The sequence below is a fragment of the Amblyomma maculatum genome, chromosome 4, assembly GCF_055883805.1.
Source record: "Amblyomma maculatum isolate TAMU_Amacu chromosome 4, ASM5588380v1, whole genome shotgun sequence".
Lineage (NCBI taxonomy): Eukaryota > Metazoa > Arthropoda > Arachnida > Ixodida > Ixodidae > Amblyomma > Amblyomma maculatum.
The window spans coordinates 158,251,478-158,274,005 of NC_139347.1; the positions used below are offsets into that span (position 1 = coordinate 158,251,478).

At 46.1% G+C, this 22,528-nt stretch overlaps 1 protein-coding gene across 16 annotated transcripts in view; it reads left to right on the forward strand.

Annotated features, from left to right (window-relative positions):
- Positions 1-2,790: 2,790 nt before the first annotated feature.
- The window catches only part of LOC146193354 (uncharacterized), a 644,795-nt gene continuing 625,057 nt past the window's right edge, over positions 2,791-22,528 (forward strand). For 5 of the 16 annotated variants that reach the window (XM_084602714.1, XM_084602716.1, XM_084602715.1 and 2 more), the window contains exon 1: positions 2,793-3,433. The gene's annotated coding sequence lies outside the window, so the exon portion shown is untranslated. Of the gene's footprint in view, positions 3,434-22,528 lie in introns of all 16 variants that reach the window. The other 11 variants (XM_084602708.1, XM_084602710.1, XM_084602712.1 and 8 more) reach the window with 5 other exon arrangements.

The window sequence follows — 22,528 nt, forward strand, 5'->3', positions numbered from 1 at the left end:
TAGGATCTAGTTAAGTAGTCAAAAATACTTTCCAGCAAAAATAATCGAGTGTTACGATGAAATAGGCACAAAATCAGGCTAGTAAAACATGAAAGGAAAACGATATGGATCTATACATCTAACTATATATTATCAAGAAAAAACCCTTTCGGAGAATGGGCAAATTTTCTGGATACCTTCGTGGTTGAAAATTCGCGAACTAGACACAAAGACGAAGAAAGGAACGACAGGGACAGGCGCTAACGTACAAATAAAGTTTATTAAAGAATGGCACGTGAATAATCCACCTTCCATTCTCTAATCAACATTAGTTGTGAGTTAGCGCCTCTCCCTGTCGTCTTCGTCTTTGTGTCTTCTAGTTCGCGTTTTTTTACAGTCATGCATTTAAACGAACTTGCCTAACTTTTTGCTCTTCTGAATACTTTAACATCAAGTGGAATAGTATTCGACATTATTTGCAACATAACACTTTATTAGGCGCTGGGCATAGACGTTGCGCGTTACAGAGCGATTAAAATTAAGATTGTTTGCATTCCTAGTGTTACAAGTTGGCAGAGTAAACAGATCGATTTTGAGAGAGTAATTGTTTCCAATAATGTTGTTAACGATTGGAGGCACCTTTACTTGAAATACGTGCATAAATGGCAGTACTTTCAGTTCTTTGAAGAACGAGTAGGTTGTCTGTGGTGCCAGTTGGAAGAGGTGATAACGTTAAAGCCCTTTCTGGAGACAGATAACGAGATTGGAGTGTGTTTTAAACATAGGGGCCCATGAGTCACAACAGTGCAGAAAATAGCAATGAAATATGGAGCAGTAAATTGTTTTAACATTGGTATTCCAAATTGTTATCTACATCTCAGTAATGCAAACCACGATGGAGCAAATTTGGAGCACAATTTGATATTAATTTTCCAGTTAAGGTTCCAAGGAAGTTTTACAATTAATCTAACACAACACCAACATATTTGATCGAATCGACTTCTTCCAATGGGCAGTTCCCAAAATTAATTTTCAAAAGCTGCTTGTCAGTACATCTATAGGCACAGCTAAACGCTAGGTATTTTATTTTGGCGCTATTAAGTGTTAAACCATTCTTCCTCAGCCAAACATGGTTTATTAGTTCATTGTTAACGATGGCTCCTATACATTATCAACCGTTTTACCAAAACAAAATGAGGGCAGTATACAATCAGCATACTTAATTGTTTTAGATGCGCTGGTACTTTGTGGCAGGTCATTAACGTAGAGAGAAAAACCTACCCTTGAAGGATTCTTGTTAAAACTGTTTAATACAAAGATGAAGAGTTGTTTATGCAAAAATACTTATGGCGGTCTTTAAATACCGTGAGATAAAATTTTTAAGTTATTACCCTAAAGCCACACTGCTTTAATTTTCGCAACAAAACTGAATGCGCGACTGTATCAAATCCCTTCTTAAGGTCTAAAAACAGAACTACTGGTATACCGTTATGTAAACACAAGTAGATCTTTTACGTCAGATTACCCCGGTGGACGTTGACCTCCTAAAACCAAAATCCATACTGTGAAGTTTTAAAGGTATTAATTTTAATTTGGATTTTTTTTTTTAGCCACAAAGATATCTCTTTTTCGCCAACATTATTTACAATACTTTAAACCGATTGGATCGGTAGCTGCCAGGGCCATTCACATCCCCTCCTTGGTACGCTGGGGTGTCTTTTGCTATTTCTATCATATCTGAGTGTTCACCCTGTTCAAATTAAATATCGTGGCCATTATCGGTGTTATAACATCAATACTCTCTTTTAGAATATTTGCTCTTATGACATCACATCCAGGAGCTTTACTGTTAGCCACGCTAAGGACTATTGTTAGTAATGTTTCTACATCACTGGTGGTATCAAGCACAAAACTGCTTTGTGCTCTATCACAATCCGAGCTAACCAGCTGTTGTACTCCGATGTGCACGAAGTACCTAACAAATTTGTAAGCAGTGTTAACGTCAACAAAAGCAGGAACTGTGAATTGTCGTGGCAGATTCCCTGATAGTTTATTAACAACCTCTCACATCGTTTTTTTTTTCCTTTTGCCGTAACGAATACAAAAAAAAAAAAAAAAGACAGACACTTCGCGGTATTACGTATATACATTTTCGTGTGAACCGTTATGTAGTAACTGCATCCGTAATAAGCATATGTTTCTTTTTGAGTGATTGCGGATGATTAGCCTTTACGCTCATGTTAATAATGGTCTCAATTCGCTAGCCGCCCAGGACGTGTACCGTAGCTCTCGCAATTTCCTTTTTCTTCGCGTCAGTGCCACACCAAAGCATTGTAGCCCTCCTGGCAAAATTCCGAACAGGTGGGCGATGAAGTCCGGGCAAAAGCTCTATCAAAGAAACGGAGGACTTCCTTTCTTGATCGAAGAACCTCGTTTTCGATGGACGAGGGGAAATGCCCGCTGCGCTCATGAGTGGAAACGCCTGGGAGCCGCATCCGTTGAGCGCGCACCACCGCGCATCGGACACAATGACACAATGATTCTACTCTTGGCTGGGACGCGAGAGTCGGGGGAAGGTGGGAACAAGGCCAAACAAGACGCAGCGAGGAGATATGACGGCCGGATAAATTGTAACGTGGAGAGGAGAGCTAGTGGCGGCTCAGTTCAAGTGCACCCCACCAGATGGCGGTAGGTCATTCAGCCGGCGCTCTATTGTGGTGCTCGCTCCCTCGGTTTCCCCCGTCCTCCTCTGTCCCCGCCACCTGTTCAGCCTCGGCGGCGTCGTCGCTGCGCGCAGCCAACCAGCGTCGCCGGCGGCTACATACGTGTGCCGGGCGTCTTCGGACGGCGCGGAGCGCTCTCCCGTTCATACCTGTGCCGGCAGTGATCCCCGATTGCGCGCGCAGTGCGGTAGCTTCGCAACTCTGCCTCCGCCGCGTCTTCTCCCGCGAGCGCACACCCTCGCCCCTTGGACCGGCAACGGCGCTGCTCTGGGAAGCCGGTTTGCTTTCTTCGTCCGTTCAACTTTTTTGCTCCTGTCCGGTTCTGACATCTGCGCAGCTGACCGTGCGCTGTTGTTTCGGTTACGCCGTTCACTTTTCTGTTCTTGTTTTGGTTGGCCTGCCAGAAAGCTGGTGCCTGCACCGTGTCTAGAGAATTCGTCTGCACTACATTTGGGAGACCCGTGTGCGCGCGCGTCAGTGTATTTTCTCGCTTGTGTGTGTGTGTGAGTGTTTGTGTGCGCGTTGTCCGGAAGAGTTCGGTTAAAACAGCATGCACCTGTGATCATCGGTGACCGTCGGGTGCTACGCCAGCCTCGACTTTACGTCCCCTTTGGATTACGTGCCCGACCCACGGTGTCCTGTGCTGGACATCGCTGTCCACAGGGTTGTTTGTGGACAGCGGACCGTTCCCTTCAGGCTTCCCCGAGCTCACCGCCGCTGGCTTCTTTACGGTGAGTGAGGCGCCGTCGTCGACGCACCCTGCTTTTGCTCGCGCTAACAGGACCCTTCGATACGAAACTCGAATCTGGCCGCACCATAATAGCCTGCACCTCTGATCACGCCCTCGACGTAATAAGCATTCCTTGTCGGGACCGGCGGGCGCAGCCCGTTACACTGGGAGGCTGCCTAAGCGGTGTTGTGAAACTCCTGCGCAGTCCTGCATTCTTCACCGTACTCTGATTTATTTTTAACGTGCCATGTTCGACAATTATGTATGCCCGTGTCAGGAGGGCAGTAAACATCACGTTTCTGAGCTTGGCAAAAAAAAGGAAGGAAGGGGAGGGGAGCGCGCGATGCAAACAACACGTTACACATTGCATGCATGCCAGTACTAGTCAAAACAAAGCGGGAAAAAAAAAAAAAAAAGTTGCCTTGGTAGGAGTTTTTGGCGCTCTTCTCGCAAGCATTGATTCAATTGATGCCCAGTTGAGCCATAGGTATTTCTGTGTTTAGCAAACCAAACCATGTTGTATTTTAACACGGGATAGTATCTTTAACTTTGTTTATCCGTTCTTGTGCCACAGATTGTGGCAAGCTTTCCAGATAACACGTTGCGGCGATGGTATAAAATCGTTTATTCCACGGTTCTCAAATTGACCTAAGGGGAGGGAGGCAGTCTAGATGCTATGCGAGGAAGCATTGATGGGCAATCCTCAGTATAATAGAGGCATAACTGTCTATGGCTAGTGCAATACATAGAAAGCGACAGAAGCTTTAGCAGTAATAGGTAATCTATACTGTGCGGATAAATTTCTTGGTCGCGAGCTTCCCGCTCACATCTGTCATCATGCAATATCTGCACCTTGCAAGTATCTATTCCAGCTATTTGCTGATTGCTTAATGCGCTGCTTCGTAAATATATAAAGCGGGGCGGTGACAGCGACTTATCAGACCGAGTTCCACCTGAAGTATGTGCATTCGGTTACAGTAATTTAACAATGCGTATAATAATGCGCGTCACAGCCTAATAATGTAATAATTTTCCATCCACACACGTACTCCAGTGGTGGACCCCAGACACAAGCAGATTAAGAGTGTCTTGGGTCCTAAAAGCAGAAGATAAGATCGTGGGAGAAAAAAAAAACAAAGCAGGGTAAACAAACCACTTTATTTTACCCTCAAGGCCTGAGGGCATTGAAAAAGGGAGTGTTAATTAATATTACAGTCGTTATGTACAGAGCGTTTCATTTCTATAATCCCATAATTTTAGCTAATGTGGAACAAAAACATTGATGACCAATGATGGAGGCAGTAGTTCCTTGATCTACGCCGTAAACAGTGGAGGGATACGGTTTTATATTACTAATATAGTTATCTTTTTTTTTTTTTTGTTCGCCATCATAATCCGTCAGACGCGGCAGGCAATCGAACCCGTGACCTTTACATGCAATAAAAACATAACTGCTTAAATATCGCGGCAGGACAGATCGCCTTCTTATTCATCCTCGAAACAAAGTTGGATTACCGGAAGGCGAAAAGGTCGTCGCCAGCAACGAGGAGTGCTCTGTGAAAGCAGCTGTAACGGATACAATAACAACTAGGGGGTCGCGCTGAGCGGGCGTTTAAACAATATCGCCGTTTCGAGCATCGCACAGGAAACGATCAGTGCACGCATGTATATGTGTGTATACTTATAAATAGCGCCCTGTCATGCCATGCACTCTCAAGGCCCACAATTCGGGACATTTCGCGCGGCATCCTGTTTTCAGAGCAGGCTGCTTTTTCGTTTTGTTCTTCAGCCTGCGTGTTACTTGTTTCGTGCGTATGTCAGCGGACTGTATGCGGACAGATGGCCGTAATGCGTTGCACTCCCTGCATGCTTTGTGCAAAACCTGAAGCGGGACCATTTCATCAATTAAAGGGGCTAAGCCTCCGTAAAAATGAGAAGTGCAATCGAGTGTACACGAAGTGAAGCCTCGACACCTTATCGCCTAGCTACACCATGGCTGACCAAGGATACCTGCTTTAGAGTCAGGATGCAACGTGCACATTTTTCTGCGGCCAAAATCAAGTCGTGTCCCTTCTTTATCCATTTCGCTTTCTTATCACAGTAAGAGTCGCCTACTTCTCTCTTTAACGCGGCCTAGTTATCAGGCTGACGGGTGTAATGACGGCCTACAACAGATAAAAATTGTGTGGCAGAGCCGACGTTGCCCCTGAATGGCTGGCAACACTGTCAGCGGGTTATTGACGTCACCAGTACGGTAGCCATAACTGCATGCGAATAAGTATGCATGAAACAGTATCAATAGAGCCACTTAAGCGAACTGTGAAGGGTATGCATACGCGAACGAGCGCTCTGAACGGAAGCCAAAGGCGGGAACCGTTAAACCTATATCGCATCGTACTGTCAAGGGCCCCCGATTGATTAAATTTTATTTTGATGTAAAGGGGATATCTGCACATGGCTTTCGACAGCCCATTTTCGACACCGCTGTAAAACGGCCGCGATTTCAAGCGGAAGCTGTACACGTCTTTCCCAAGTTCTTGGAAAGCAGCGACTGCGTCTGGTGACATCATTCGCTTTGCTCGCCCTGGTTGACGAAATGAGCTTCTTTTTCTCTTCGAAACAATTATTTTTGTTCGCTTTACGATCTGCAGCGTATTGTTTTGAATGCGCCTCACGCTCATCGCATGCGACCTGCCACATTTAACACGCAGTTGCAAAATGCCTTCTGTCAAGAAATCACTGCTGTACCGTGCAGTTGCGTATCTTAGGCCACAGAGGTGCGGAGAAGCAAAAGAGGCAAAAAAAAAAAATAATAATCACACAGCGGCGAGTTGACAGGCCGTTGGCGAAAGGTTCTGATGTCGGCTTTTATCATTTCTGACCGCTTCGGAAGGTCGTGAAAAGCCAGTCTCGTTAATTTCTGAGTCTGCCGCGGTAACGGCGTATAGCTGTGGCGTTCCTCCACCGGGCACTAGTCAGTGGCTCGGGACTGGTGTCCCGAAGCGACCCTTGGGCGATAATGGGGGGCTCCGGATTTATTTAGACCCCTCGGAGATCTTTAACGTGCACTAAAAGCGTAAATAAAGTAAACGGACGCCGTCTGCCTCAATCGGAACAGCTCGGAACGCCGAGAGCATTCAGTGTAGAAAGTTTCTAGAAGGCAGTAATGTAGCACAATGCAGCTGGTCATGCATGAGTAGACATCGGGACAGTTGACACCGTCGATTAATTTTCCACAGCAAAATCTGTTTATATTCCCTTCTTGCTCTTTCTGTGGTGTAAGCAACATTTATTTTAAGACAAAAGAAGAAAGCATGGCTATTAATAGTAGATAACTTTTATTTGACTCGAACTCGTCACCACCGAGAAATACTGGCTGCAGGCGCTTTGAAGTGATTTGTGGCACAGCATAACCTCAGAGATCCGAAACTGAAGTCGGTTTCGACGCTGTAGAGTTTTGATTGCCAAATTGGTCGATGATGGTGATGCCTGTAGTCGTTTTCTTCTCTGTCTGACTTATATAAACCTTTGTTTTCGGCGAGTATGGACTATTTATCCCTAGAATGAACTTATACTCTATCGATAAGCGGGAAACGTATGTGGGCGAAAAAGTGAGCGAAGCGACAAGGCGGCGCGGCGTAAGCGATCATGGTTCGCTCCGTCGCCTACTGGGGAAGACGCATGCACGCGACAGCGCGAACCGAGCGAAACGGCGACGACGCTGTGTAGGTTGTGTGGCTGGCATAGTGGCTTAGTACACCGCAAAACTACTGCCAAATCCAACAACCTTCATAACGATTGCAAGAATTGAAGTTATTTTGCGACAACACGGCAAAGTAAAACGTATTTACAGCAAACCGTATCGAATGTGTGTGAACTTGCACTGTAATCGGCACGAATAGTCACGTGACCCCTTGTTTCTATTGTTGTTTCGGTTGCGATTAGACGTTCTTTGAATCCTTGGCTATCCACCATTGTTCTTACAAAGCGAAATGTTTACGCGGTAATGCACAATCGCAATGCAACACAGCAAAATAAAGAAAGCATGTGAAATGAGCGGCAGTCACGTACGGTTACTTCCAGGCGAACGAGCGAAATTTTCTATTTCGGCAGATTCGAGCGAGCCCCGCCGGGGTGGTGCAGTGGTAAGACGCCCGACTACTGTGCCGGAGTTCCCGGGTTCGAACCCGACCCCGGCGGCTGCGTTTCGATGGAGGCGAAACGAAGTGGCGTCCGTGTGCTGTGCGATGTCAGCGCACGTTAAAGATCCCCAGGTGGTCGAAATTACTCCTCCACTACGGCTCCTCTTTCTCTCTTTCCACTTTTATTCCCACCTTCCTTCCTTCCCTTACGGCGCGGTTCGGGTGTCCACAGAGCAAGTGTGACAGTTACTGCGCCTTTCCCTTCCTGTGAACCAATTTAACTTAGATCCGAGCGACGAGCCAAGCGACACATGCATTTCTGTTCGCGCGAAGGCTTCGCGCGACGCGTGCCGCCGTCGCGTTCGCGTGATTTTCGCGTGCATGCGATTCAGCCTTGACGCTGCGACTCTAGTTTTCCACCGGCGTAGTTTTAATCCAAAACGGTCTAGTGAAAGGTGCTGCGCTGCTTTAAAAGAAAAAGAAAACTTCAGCGCCGTAAACGCGTCTGCACGATTCACTTGCGATTATCATACGCGTTTGGAGAGAAGATCTGCTCGAATACCGGTGCATTGTTTGCGTCTACGCCCCATTTCGGTGAGATAGCGTGCAAGCGATAGCGTGGATGTTCACACGATAACGTCGAGCGCAGCCCTGGATTTGGAGCAAGGCTTTGTACGTTACGGAAATCCGTTGTTGTTTAATCTTTGGTGCTGCCAAGCAGCAGAATGTAGATTACAATTCACGACTATTTAGTTTAATGTCCGTATTAACCTCGCACAACAAAAGTCCTTCCCATGCAACGTACCAGAATCTCGGTTCAGTGGGAATTCCGTTCTGCGACTGCAGAGGGAGGAGTAGAGATCCGAGGAGGGAAATAGGGAAGATGTTAAAGGACGTCCGGCCTTGACCATTGAGCGTTTTCAGATTTCTTGCATTCCTCGCCGTAATGCACTCGCTATTTACTGAGAAAGAAATTATGCGAATTCAGTTATCTATACGTTAGTGTATAGTCAGCCTCCATCATTTGGATGCGGCTGAGCATGTGAAGTTATCTCTCGTGTGTGCGTCTTTTTTTGGCTAGTTTTACCTTTTGAGCATCGAAAGTTCGAGAAGTGAAATCGATCGCTGACACCATGACACTGGTGACTATGGCGTCAATTTGTTAAGACTTGCGAGCAGTGCACGGTTTTTCCGGCTTTGCAACACCTGTGTTTCCTTTCCTGCCGCACCACGCGGGTAACCAAACCTACACATTTTTTTTCCTTCTGTCATAGAAGTTGGTGCATTAGACGTGCGTACGTGAAAACCTTATGTGAATGTGTTCATTACTCGAGATGCCGCCAGCTTATCCGGTAATAGTCTCTGCACATATGGAGGAACAGTTCGGTTGCTTCTTGCTCTCCTTCTCCGTATTTACTGTGACGATCGCGCTCGCAAAGAACTTTCCGACTCGGTATATACGATGCTATATTTGGACAGTTGCTGTGAAGCTTTGCACCGACCTGCAAACATCTCAGCAAAAGCAATGGATGTGCAAGAAAAGTTGTAACTGAGCATTTATTTGTATTTCGGGCCCCGCTTGCGCGGTTGAAAACGAGTGAATGGCGTGCCGCATATGAGGTAGAACTGGCGTCGGCTGCCTCGACATCTTTCACATACCAAATCAATAAATCAGTGCTTCGTATTAGAGTCTACGCTGTATAATGTCCGCTAGCTCTGTCGACATAGTAATAGTTAACGCATTGCTGACGTGAATATGAACGCACGCATCCTCCTCTATCCCCCTCTATACGCTTGTTACTGCAGCACTGTTTGGTTGCGATTCGAGCTGGTTACAAGCGGCGTGCATGCACGCGACCGAGCGAGAACTACATAAGCGTATGCATGCATGCAGAATTTCAGCAGTTCGACTAAACTGACGCAAAATAACTTTCCGTATTATGGCGTTTTGTCGCTCAGAGTGGAGCGCACAATTGCACTGTTTTGGTTAAGCATTCGGTAATTAGGATCGAAGACAAATGTCACGCGGCCATAATGACTCCTTGTGGCGGGGTTCGCTGTCATATATATGGGTTCTGCAATATGCTCACTCTATTCTCGCGAAGCAGCTGGTGTTTACGAAAATACCAGAGTAAAATGTCTCGATGATGCGCTGAAACCTTTTTCTCGACTTGTTCTTTCAAATTTCTCGAAAGCTGTCTCGCCAGGATCTGCCAGTATGCACCGACGTCTGGCTACAAAATGCTTTTCGAAATTGACTCGAGGTGGCTGTTTAGCTCAGTGTGGGAACGAAAAATAAAAACTATATATATATATATATATATATATATATATATATATATATATATATATATATATATATATATATATATATATATATATATATATATACCGGGTGTCCCAACTAACTTGAACCAAGGGATACAAAATAATACATTTGAGGTAGGTCAGTGAAACCAATTGCATTCAACTGCCAGCCTCCTTGCGCACTACACACGACTTTTTGTTTTGCAATTACTTAATTAGCTAATTATGTTAATTTTTCTAATTGATTAAATATCGACTTTAGACCAAACATGTGAATTGGAAACTTGTAGAGCACCTTCAGAAACCCCCATTCCATTAATTGCGATAAAGAAAGTCTCACGTTTATCTTTTTTTCTGCGCTGAAAAGAAAGCCCGCGAAATACAAATAATACCACGTGACTAGTGCATTTGTGCGCCGCGATTGTGGTGCTCTCTATCTATATATATATCTATATATATATATATATATATATATATATATATATATATATATATATATATATATATATATATATATATATAATATGCAGGGGCCAATATTTAAAGGCAGCCAAAATAATTGAAAAGGAGAGCGCAGCGAGCAGTGACTGGATGCCTCATCTCAGCAGTGACGTAAATTGGAAAAGAACGGCATGCGTGCTGCTATCTTATCTGTTGTTTAACTTCCTGAAGGCCATAGTGGAGGGTTCTGGCTTCATCGTCGATATTCTATAGCGAAGCCGTTGCGTGGCGTTCTCTCCCATCAGCGAACGTAACGACGAGCGGATGAGCGATAATGTATCAGCCAATGAATCGAGCGTACGGGCTTGGGCAATGTGGCGAAAGGACACCACGTGACTCGGTTCAGATCCGAACTCGCACCTTCTTTTGCTGGCAGTTTATCGCCCATCCATAGCGTAGACTGTTGGGGTGCGCTAGCCTTGTCGGGATTTCGCTGGTGACGGTTCTGGCCGACTTTCTAGCGCCTACCCTCCCCCCCCCCCCTCCCCCCCACACACACACACTTGCCGTCTTGTTTTCTTCTTTTAACCATGTGCTAAATTCATGCGGGCGCCGCTAGCGGAATCAGATACCGCAGCCCTAGGCTGAGCAGCCGGCCAAGCGTAAAAGCCGCTGACCCAACTCAGATGAGACCACAGATTTTGCATTTAAAGCTATTCGAAATCTGTCAAACAAAATATATAGAACGTGCAACCTGGAGAATAATTTGTCCATTGTATGGTTACAGAAGGGTCACCAATGCGAGGAAGGGTGTCGATAGACTGAGAACGATGAAGAAAAAAAATGACTATGGTGCTAAAAGTTGTTTCGGCGGAATGAAAGCGGCGTTAAAACATTTTTGTTCGTGTTGCTTCGACGAAATTTCATGGGGTGATGAGTCTGTGAGTACGTTATAAAAAGTCATGCAAGCCTGTTTTCATTCAGGAACCTTAGGAGGCTCCGTCTCTTAGCGTCGTTCGTCAGCTATAGGATGAAGTGTTCATCTCTAGCATCCGCTAGTTCAGCTTCCCGTTGTCTTTCTTTAGGGATTTAGTACTGGAACGCATTCATCGCGAGCGGTAACCACAAATGTCAGCAAAGGGCGCGGGACATTTACGACGTGCTGGGCTTTCATTATGAAAGCCCCGTCACAACGTCACCGACGGGATAAGAGCGAGCTCAGCACTAGTCCTTTTAAAAGACGCCTTATCCGATGTCATTAAATGTTCATGGAGGAAATAACAGCACAGGAGAGAAAGGAAGCATATACGTCCCGTTGAAGAGACGTCAAGATGTACAGCTATATATTCGCTCTAATAAGAATTTCTCTTCTTCCGAAAGACGTCCTCACTCACATTGTCACACGTCTCCATGCCGGGCCCGGTCTGCATGGCTCTGGGCCTATCAGGTGGACAGGATGGCTCCCCGTTGGGTTGGTTCGGTGTTGGAGTACTGCCGGGTTGAGTTAGCACACCCGTCTATAGTGACTTGTAGGGAAGGATATTTCTTATAATTGGGGCATAGGCTAGGGTAGACTGTTGAGTCTAGTTTGAGTAAAAAACTCGTATTAATATCTGCATTATTTTGCACATAACACCAGACGACGGCCTTCGTCTCGCGTGAGTCGTTTGTGGAGTAGTAGACAAAGTTACCAGGTGGATTCAAGCACTCGCTATCAAGAGGCTCGAAAAGTGGCCTAAATGTAGTCAACTTATTACGAGCAAGAGCGCTCTTCATAGCCAATTACTAGCGTTTCTTGCTGTATTTCTAGCAGTGAGGGCTACCCATGGAGGAAAAGTATTTTCCTCCATGGGGCCACCGCTCGTCCGAACATTTTTGATGCGCTTGACGTGTTGATGAGTCTTTCACTGCTTTCTTGAGGCAGTACCTGTAAAATGGTCGACATTGAGGACAGTTAGCTCGAGATACATAAATGAAGGGTATATGCTTCTCTAGTAAGAAGAAATAACCGTTACATTAATACAGGTGGTAAAGAAACGATAGGAAATTACGTATGCAAAAAGACCCTCATTTCTTTCTCTTTTTTTTAAGTAGTGACGTCATAGGCACCATCTTCCGTGCGATAAGCGGATTAGGACAACTTCTAGCTAGGCTTTCACTGCCCATGTGAAAAAAGACTGCTGAAGTGGCCCTGCGCATGACCATAGCCTCCTTTACGCCGGACGGAGGGTCGTGGCAGTATAAGGTACTTGTTCCTTTATTAACGCTGCGTACTCTGCGGGCTTTCCCCGGAAGACGCGGACAGGGTTCCTATTGTGCAGCTTGCTTTTCCTGAACATCTGTCCTGTTCCTCTGAAACAGCGCAGCGCGACGTCTCACCAGCAAACGAAACGAAGAAGCAAAGGGAAAAAAATGGACTCCCTTAGCTACGCAGCGCGTCGTTCAATTTTTCTTAGACGTCACCAGCGAAGCCGAAGCCGAGGCATCGTGCCAAGACCGCTATAGAGTGGTTTCGGGGCGACCATATCGCCAAGCCGAGGGGATAAGGTTGCGCTTGGACACTTCGCTGGTAGAAGACGACACCAGCGCGCCGCCGTAGGCTGCCTTGGACGCAGGCCGACGATAAAGCTAACCGGAGCACTCTGCGCGCCCTCTCAAGTACCTTATCGCGGATAAAGCGATCAGTGAGGGTATGCGCGCAACCGATACCTGAGGTCAAAGTTGCCGAGAAGGAAGAGGTCATGAAGGGTTGAAGTCGTCATTGTTTGGTTCACTGCAGGCGAAAGAAGTGAAGAGAGGGAAAGGCTTCGGAAAAAGGAAAGATGGAAATGGACAGAAAAGTAGAACGGATTACAAGGCCACACGGTGCGAAATTATCTTCTGGCACCGAATTTTTAATTTTTTTTTTTACGGACGAAGCAAAATATATCAGTGCCTTCACGCGGCGTCAATGTTGCTCAACGCAAAATATTGCACACGTCAATTGACTAGCATTGTTTCGCCAAGTGGAAGAGGTGCAGGTTCATTTCAGCAATTTTTCGGATGCCATGTGCTCTATCTTGGACTTAGAAAAAGAAACAAAAAAATTTTTTACTTGCCGTCGGCTGGTTTCAGAAGTTTACCTGGCCAGGAAGCAGCCTCTATATTTTGATTTACTGCTGTGTGCGCCAGCTACATTGCAAAACGTAAGGGCGCAGGCACAAAGTAGTGATCGCTGTTATTGGTTCTTGCTGAAGAATGAAATCCAAACCAAGTCTAATTAGCTTGTAGATGGCGGCTGAGATCTGTTGCTTCTAATTAGCATCTTAGATGCCCTCCTGCAGGCCGCGGAAAGATGAGGCAACGGCGCTTACATCTTGCCATCAGATGCGTCGGTGTGTGCTCGCAGTGCTTGCATAAGGGCGGATGGCGCAGTGCCTTAGGGGCGGATGACCGAATGTTTCCTCCATGTGATCTGATGGCGTCCTCGCCACAGGCACCCGCACCTTTTCCTTGTTCCTCGGGCGTTGCGATTAGTGGGCCAGCGGTCTGCTTCGACATGGCCCCCCCGGTACGTTGAGGGCATCTCAGGCTTGGGACGCGCTTTGAAGAACGCGCGTTTTCTTTTTATTTTCTTTTTTTCCTGCCTTCGTCGCTGTATTTGATTCCGCTTTCTCCCGTGGTCATTCAGGCGTGCTGACTTTTTAGTAGCGGTTCTGACGTCATCTAGTTGCTTTGGCATGCCTACAGTAAAGAGTTTTCTTTGCGTGAATAAGTGAGCGAAACTTGATAAAGGCAATAATTACCCTTTTTCTTTTCTTTTTCTTTTTTTTTTTCGCGACGCGAGACCTTATACCAGAGAGGCTTTGAGCCGTCGTCTGAATTACGTCCGTACAAAGTCGCTGACTGAATTAGGCATCGAAAATATTAGTACGAGAACAGAGGTGCACAGCGAAAACAAAAAAAAAATATGGAAGAATTACGGAGAGGCAGTGGAAAAACGCTAATGTCGGCGCAGAGATATGTAAAGAAAAGAAAACAACAAAAAGAGGTGCTTTCGCCCCTGGCTGTCGGCGCTGCGTGTGTCGGACTCACCAAGGGATGATACGTCACGAGGGACGCTCGACTTCACTAAAACGCAAGCATCTTATCGTAATCATCACTGTGGTAAATGACTGAAGCTCGCAAGGAAAAGTCCCAGTGAAGTTCCCTCTGCAGACGCCCGAGGAAACAAAATACAGTTATGGCGCCCAAAATACAGTTAAGGCGCCGGTGCCGCAGTGCTGCGCGCGAGCCGGAGTACGCCCATCGCACTCAGGAGGCTCGACGTCGACGTAGACGATACCAAGTTTCTTTTGTCGCCGGGCGAGAAGCCGTACGGCGGCTTTAAAAAAAAAAAAAAGAAAAAAAAAGAAAGAAAGAAAAAAAGAAAGCAGCAACAGATATTTGGTGAGTCGCCTGGCTGTTCTCACTCGCCCAATACCTAATCCTCTACTTTGTGCCCCTGTTATCTCGCACTTGCTCTTCGGCATAAAGTCTTAAGCTAGCACATTATGTGAGAGACCACCCGGCCTAGATATTAAGCCCCACTCAGCCAAGCTGTACTAAAGCGCCTGTGTTTAGTGTGGGTATACATGCTTGACGCGCTGTGCAAGGGTTCTCGCGATCTTGAAAACCGTCACTCTGTGTCCCGAGCTGAGAAGGAGTTAGCGGCTCCTGCCAAAGTGGTCATGTCACGTGACATCGCACAATGTATCGTATACTACCGATAAATGCCCAGGAAGGAAGAAAGGAAGGAAAAGAGAGGAGGGGTGGAGGAAGGAATGGATGAAAGTAGCAGAAGGGGGACGTACGGACGACAAACGAGTAAAGGACAATAGCGACAAACAAAAGAAGAAAGAGAACGCTGCGATCTCTCGGTCTCCTTCGAGATGGGGCGGCAATTAGCGGGTCCTCCCGCACCCATATCGATCCGCTGGCTGGAACCTGGTCGCTCTTCTCTGATGAGTACGCTACGTGCGGGGAACGATCGAGAGTGGTGGAGGGACGGAGACGGAGCACAGACAGCGTCTCTCTCTCTTTCCCCTGTCATGTCGTGCGTCCCACAGCAATAGGCCGCATGTCGCAATGTATTCCCTCGGTCGCCTCTGTTCGCACCTTGACCCTGTTGCGTTTATCGGTTGCTGGGACGACGACGCGGACGAACGGCTGAGTTTTGCCGGCTCATTGGCTGCCGTGTGCGGCCCAGAAACAGTGGCGCCTCCTTCCGTTGTCTTTATCGGGGCTTTGGATTTCGTAATCGCCTCCGAGACGATTGTGCCTGTACACGCGCTTCAGCGCTACTTCCTCGCTGACGCTGTTCACTGTTGGCCGCGCTTTATATTATTTATACATAGTGCGAGGTGGGGGGCGGCAAATTATGTGCGGTAAATGCATATTATCTAAATGCATCTTGCAGTTTTTGCGCAGAGCGTATACAGCGTTTTCAGTCGAAAAGCCACCTGCGCAGCAGTAGTCGGCACCGCGCGTCGGAAATAGCCGTGTGGGAAAATCCTGATCGGTCAACAGGGTTACGGCGTCAAACAACACGACCTCCTGCAGGAATTCAAAACCCGCATTCAAAATGAAGCTGTATAACGAATTGAGGAACGTCCAAATCTAGCATAATTGGCGAGGATGCTCGGGTAATTGAGGTATTTTATAAGTTATAGATAATTCAATCTCTTTTCGGGTTCGAACCAAAGTCCTCATGCCAGAAGGACACGCAGCGCATAGCCACGAAGGGTCGTTGGTGCCAAGTGTGTTAGAGCGGTACCTAGTATACGCGTTGTAGTGCGTTTGACTTGCTAACGTGTGTCTAGAATGTGTACTGATGTTGGTGCCTCACTGCTACCCATAAGACAAAATATGTCCCCCCTCCCTATATTTTTTTCTTTTCATTAGATTTTGGAGCGTTTAATTCTGTTCGCGCATATAAATATTTCACACTGTATTGCTAAATTGGGGCTGCACCTTCCATAAAAATGTGACAGAGGTGATTTCAGCGTCGATTGCTTGCACTGATGCGGCACATCCCAGCAAGGTTTCACGACGTCCGCGCTCATCGCTAAACAATAAGGCACGGTGCTGGCAGTTGGCGACACCTTTTGTAATTTCCGCTCTGCACGAGGCTGAGCTGCATTGTGCATGATGTGCTACAGACGCGCGCTGGGTAGCTTTCTCGACCGACAAATATGTCATAAGGGGCGATGCTATTAAGCCGAAAGCGTTTCTCGGCTCATGGTGAATATCTCGCGTCAGCGAGATTCTGTGAGATTCCGCGAGATATGTTAGCGAGACGTCGCAATAGGTTCTGGCGTCAACATAATTTCCCCGTAAGGACGTCGCAACAGGTTCTGACGACCAAACTAAATGAAAGAAAGTAAAGAAAATCTAACAACTGCACAAACACGCAAGATAGAGGAAGATGAGAATAATGAAGAAAAACATAGTTGAATGTGCGTAAGGCGAGCGGCGAAGCTGCAGGCAAACTAAACAGTAGTTGTATGCGCGTATAAACCGAATGGAATAGTTAAGTTTGCGATCTGAATAGCTTAAAAAAATTAAAGAAAAAGGGAGAAGCGAGTAGCGAAGACCGCGTATCGCTGTGGAGTTTCCTGCGCCGTGTGCCAGTCAGAGACAGCTGTGACGTGCGCCGCATCCATTTCCCGTCGGGGATGGCCTGCTAAGAAAATCCGACCATTCTAGTAAATGCACTGAAGAGGTACCACGTAAGCAGAAAGGTTGACCGCAGCGCAGCCGACTCATCGCACACAGCGAGTCCGCTTCGTTTTCACTGGGGAACACGCTGGGGACCATATAACGGAGGCTCCCTTAAGCGACCACCATTCCCGCGAGCCGAGGTGAATACCGTAAGCTTATTGAAGCAGTTTTCCTCGCCCATCGGGAATCCGCCGGCGGAGTGCTTTTCATTTTTTTTTTTTTTTTGCTCGTGTTCTTTTGCAAGCGAAAATGGCAGTTAACTCTTCTAGTTTGTTGACCGCAACTCGTTTTCGCATCCCGGTTTCGTTCGCCGGCTTCAGATTCGGACGCGATCTTGTATAAGCGTACGCCGCCATTCCGTCCCAAACACAGAGAAAAGAAGGGAACGTTCTCCTTTTTGCTTTTCTTTCTTGACTGCCTGATTTAAACGCCAGGCGGCCCGAAAATAGAGGACAGTTTATCGAGTCAAAGCGGCACGCCGCTACCTTTACATGCCTCGAGAGGCCCAATACGATGCCCAATACTATACTTGATCTCGCAAGATGTCTGCAGCACTGCGACGAAGTATAAATCTAAATACAGCCCCTGTGCTAGAATATGCAGGGCCCCCTCTCCCTCTGGAGTGCGAAGTAAGACATGATTCGCATTACAAAATGGGGAATAGGTGCGCTAGTTCACATTTGATGCATGGCGATTTTCTTGGAAATATTAAAAAATGTTCCGGTGGCCTTCACTACCTGATTTCTTCAACCCCTGATAACCTTCATGAACAAATTCTGTTGACCAGAGCTGCGATGTATGCCTTATCTTTAATTAGCACTGCTCTTCTTTGCACCGTTTCATCTTTATACTACCTCGTCACGCGAACTTTCTCAGCTATATAAACTCGATGAAGCGACTCAGGCTATGAAAGACGCTTTTGTATGCGCGTGTGTGTGTGGGGATATATATATATATATATATATATATATATATATATATATATATATATATATATATATATATATATATATATATATATATATATATATATATATATATATATATATATATATATATATATACAAGTGAAAAATTGCTTCATACTATTTCCAAGTTTATTTGTAGTCGACGTTTCGGCAGGAGCCCTGCCTTTCTCTTGCCGAAACGTCGACTACAAATAAACTTGGAAACAGTATGAAGCAATTTTTCACTTGTATATATATATATAAATATAAATATATATATATATATATATATATATATATATATATATATATATATATACTGCCCTGCGAAGGGTATGTCTTCCACCTCTTCGGTAGACTGCAGCGTCCCCGTCACGCCACTCGTCATCAGTCTCGCGCCGTCTAGCCCTTGCTCGAGCCTCCCACGAATCGCGACAGCCAGTCGTCGTATCAGTCGTATCACGCAGCTTCGTTTGGCATGTTTACCTACCCATTCGATTCATTATCTCCTCTTTCGTGGAGTGGCTCCGATTAGATAGACTGGCGTCACGAAATACTTTTGCTCCTGTGACGGGATTTATATACTTATCGAGACACAGCAAGGGATGTGTTGGAAAAGAATTCTTGATCGGAAGAGGACGCTCAGCTTGTTCGCGTGGTCAAGGGCGGGGAAGAACTACACCCGTGAGATAGGGATCAGGTGGTATACGCTATTTTTTTTTATCTTATGTTTTTTAAAGCCCCGGGGTATTCCTAGCTGGCACGACACCCTACGATTCTGTAACAGGCTTCATCTTCATTTCGCAGTCAGTGCTCCGCTCAAAAGAACTTTAAAGAAAGCTGATTTCACTGCTTTAATTTCTTTAAGTTTTCTTTTTATTTTTCGAAAAAAAGAAAGAAAGAAACAAATGGCTTGTATTGAGAATTGAAATATGGGGGAGAAGGTATTGAATTTTCTTTTTTTTTTTCTAAGCCGCTTGTTATAGCTCTTATGGAGCTGGTCTCCCCTGACCTTAATAAATCTAGATGTGCTATACAATTAAGTACATTAGACGTAGACTTCCTGCTTCTTCCCAACAATGGCAAAAAAAAAAGATATCTATTACTGGGTGTTCTCTGTCTCACGGTAATAGCTATTACTTTGGTTATATTCGGTTCTTTTTCTACGGCGCCACTCTCGGCTTACTAATTTACTGGCGCGTAGTATTGTTTGAAGTATAAAAAGTGAAACTCAAGACGTTGCCACCGACCACCAGTTGCGCCATCCTAAATAATGTTCAAAAACGTTTTGAACAGCTCGCCGAAGGCTGCTGATCTTTGTTGAAGAGAAAAAGCGACGCTGATTACGAACATAGAGCTGTGGGTGAGAGGTAATTTGTTCTTGGTTCAGGTAGGGAGTGCTTGTTGCAGACATTTTGTCATTATACTCGGGGACAACTTACTGTGGCCACGGCCGCTCAATGGAGGCGCACTTGGGTGCGGCCCGTCGCGTCGCCCTGAAGAGCCGTATTGCGCCTAGTTCTCATCGCCACCGCTGCGGCGCCACCGCTCCGGGACGAGTCCGGGCGGAGAGCTGCGCGCAGCGGCCGTGGCTGTGCTTTCGTTTCGGCGTCCGCGTGGTCGGCGCTTGCTCAATTTAGGATTATGAGAGGCGTTTCAAACAGTATGTGATACTATGTGCATGTTTGCTATTGATAAGGTTATAGCGGCAAGTCATCATCCCTAGGCTTTTCCAAGTCATTCGTGGTCTTCCGTTTACAACGAGATCGAGGCAGTCGTGTGCTTCGCTGAGTGCGCACCCATTTAGTTGCGTTTTAACCACTGTAATAACGTATTATATATTGCAATCTTGAAATCGAGACATGGTTTGGGGCCATTTATTCAGCGTGCACTTTTCTAGAAACTTACAATTCAGGACGTAGCGTTCAACATTATTGTTCAGCCTGTTCCGTTTTCACTGGAAATAATATTCAAGTGGGTACCACCACCAAAACATACTAGCTAACACGAACTGTTGCAAAAGAAACAACACAAGACAGCCAGTTCAACGACACGCTCGCAGGCTCAGGCACTTTTTTTCTCGTTTGATTATGAAGCCGCGTGATGCACAGAAGACACGCAAGCTTGTTTTACAAGCGAAGAACTTTTCTCGAAAAAGGTTTATGTGCAAGCGTGATTTTTTCCACTGTCTGATTGATGTTGCCTGTCCAGTTGGTCAGCAGCAGTCGCATTAGTTTGGTTGGGTCCTTAGTGTGACTGCGGTCTTCTCTCTCGCAAATCAACTCCGGAAATTGCACAAAATAGGGAAGAAGGGATGAAATTAACATGTGGCATAGCTTGCTGCTTCTTATGACCTGCGGGCACTTCATCACCTTGCTAACAAAGGTGCATGGTGATTTTCAGATACCTTAGGCATCCATCATCAAGAATTTTGATAAGTCCAGGGTTTTGCAGGAATCACAAGGCACAAAGTTAATAAATGGATGGGGACTAATAAAATAAAATTATTGACACTCTAAAGTAAGCACTAGAAGTTATTTAAACCTTGGTAATATATAAATAATGAAAACATGGGCAGGCACTGAAAACAGAATAAATAAAAATGTTTCATGAGATTCTGTAAAACTATTCATACTTTCTCTTCAAATGGACGTGCAAGGTAACCAGTCAAGAATGCAATCGGTGCTAACTCTATCTCAGCTGCTGGTTCACACCACACATGAATGAATCCAAGCTGACTCGAAAACTCTCTCGCAGCAGACGTGATATAGCAGTTGGCAAGGTACGACTTTCATAATCACGAATTCCAAGTTTTATAGCTGCCTATTGTTGATAGGTGCATTTGCAGACCGATGCTTGTAAGATGCCAACCTGCATAAAGCATGGCAAAATATGTATAACGTCAGTCGATATATATATATATTTTTTCGCTAGTGGTACCTTCAGTATTTTCTCCGAGGTGAAAACTATACAGCCCTCGCATCAACTTTGTCGTTCCCGCCTTTGAGTTGCCTTAGGCTGCTAAAAAGCGATATTATAGACCCGCTTTAAGAGCCTGCTTTAGGGCGTATCAGAAGCTGAAAATAAGATTCGGTTAAATGCAATGCGCACTAGTAAGGCACACAGAAGACATTGTTGTAATTAAGATACTTGATGTGATCAAGAAGGTACTTAATTTGCGCCACTGCTGATCTAGTTGTCATGATTGTTGCTTCGTACGTTTGCTTGGTTAGCCTTTGCTTCGACGTGCCTCCTTGGACCTGAATGTCTTCGATATGGCAAAGTCCAACTCTAACCAAGAGAGTCGCTCGTCATCTGACGAATAGAGCGGCTCCTCTTGGTGTCTCCATGGCTTCACTTATGCGATGTTGGGCAAGGCATACCATTTTGATATCATCGTCATAAAAGTGATCGCGGCGCACCTATCTTGAAACACACATGCTTCAGGATGACACGGGGGGTTGTCCAGGAGGAAATGAAGTGTAGATATAACAAGTGGGGAAAATAAAGCTATGGACCTGCGCACATTCATTTTTCCAAGGTTGTTTGGCTCAACATGAGCCCACGTGAGTAACTTAACTTGTAATGCGGGCAGTTCGGGAACACGGAGGGGACAGCTGAAGGAAGCAGGATCTTCAGTTTTATGTTCTTCCTGTAATCGTCATCTGTGAAGTGTAGCAAGTATACCAATGACTTGTCACTCGGCTCCCGCCGGCTTCCTTTTCCAATCTAGCCCTTCCGAGATATGTTTTTCAGCCATGCTGCTCGACGTTGTGAATCGCACGGGAACTCATGGTAACCGATCTTTTCTTGCTTTCGTGGGGCACAGCGGCACACAGCAGTTGACTGGCATGGTGCTGCATACGCTTAGGACGCTGTTATGCTGAGTAGTCAAAACGATAACACGCGCCAACCCAGCCAGCGCGCTCCTTCCGCGTCGTCTGCTCGTCCGTGCCGGCGGCGCCTTGTCCTGGAGTGGTGGCGCCCCCGCGGAGAATGACGGCGGAAGCTGTAACTTCTCCCAATACGCGCTTCCCCAGCCATTGAGGCGCGACGCGACGGGCCGTACCAAGTGCGCCTCCATTGAGCGGCCGTGCTGTGGCTATGCAGCCGAAGCTACAGAGCCGACACGCACCAGATCAATGCGCAGTAAGATATAGTCCCTCCACCTACTCTGAAATAGTATGCTATTCCGGATGTATTAGCTTTCCTGTCACATCGAGTACTAACCAGTACTGCGCTAGTTTAGTAAGGAGTTTTTTTAACCCTAAACAATACGTCATGCTAGTTCATTCCGCTTGCCTTCGCCGCCTGTCGGGAGTGCCGCTAAACGGTTTGCTTCTACGCCCTCTACTGCAACTCTGGGAAGAACGCCTGAAACAACGAAGCTCGATTATATCGAGGACGCGAGTTTTCGAGGCTTGCGCGCGAACGCCGGAGATGCGCAGCAAGTCGCTTTACAGATCTAGAAGCAAACGCCTTGATTTTTAGCGAATGCTATATACGTAATTAACGCCT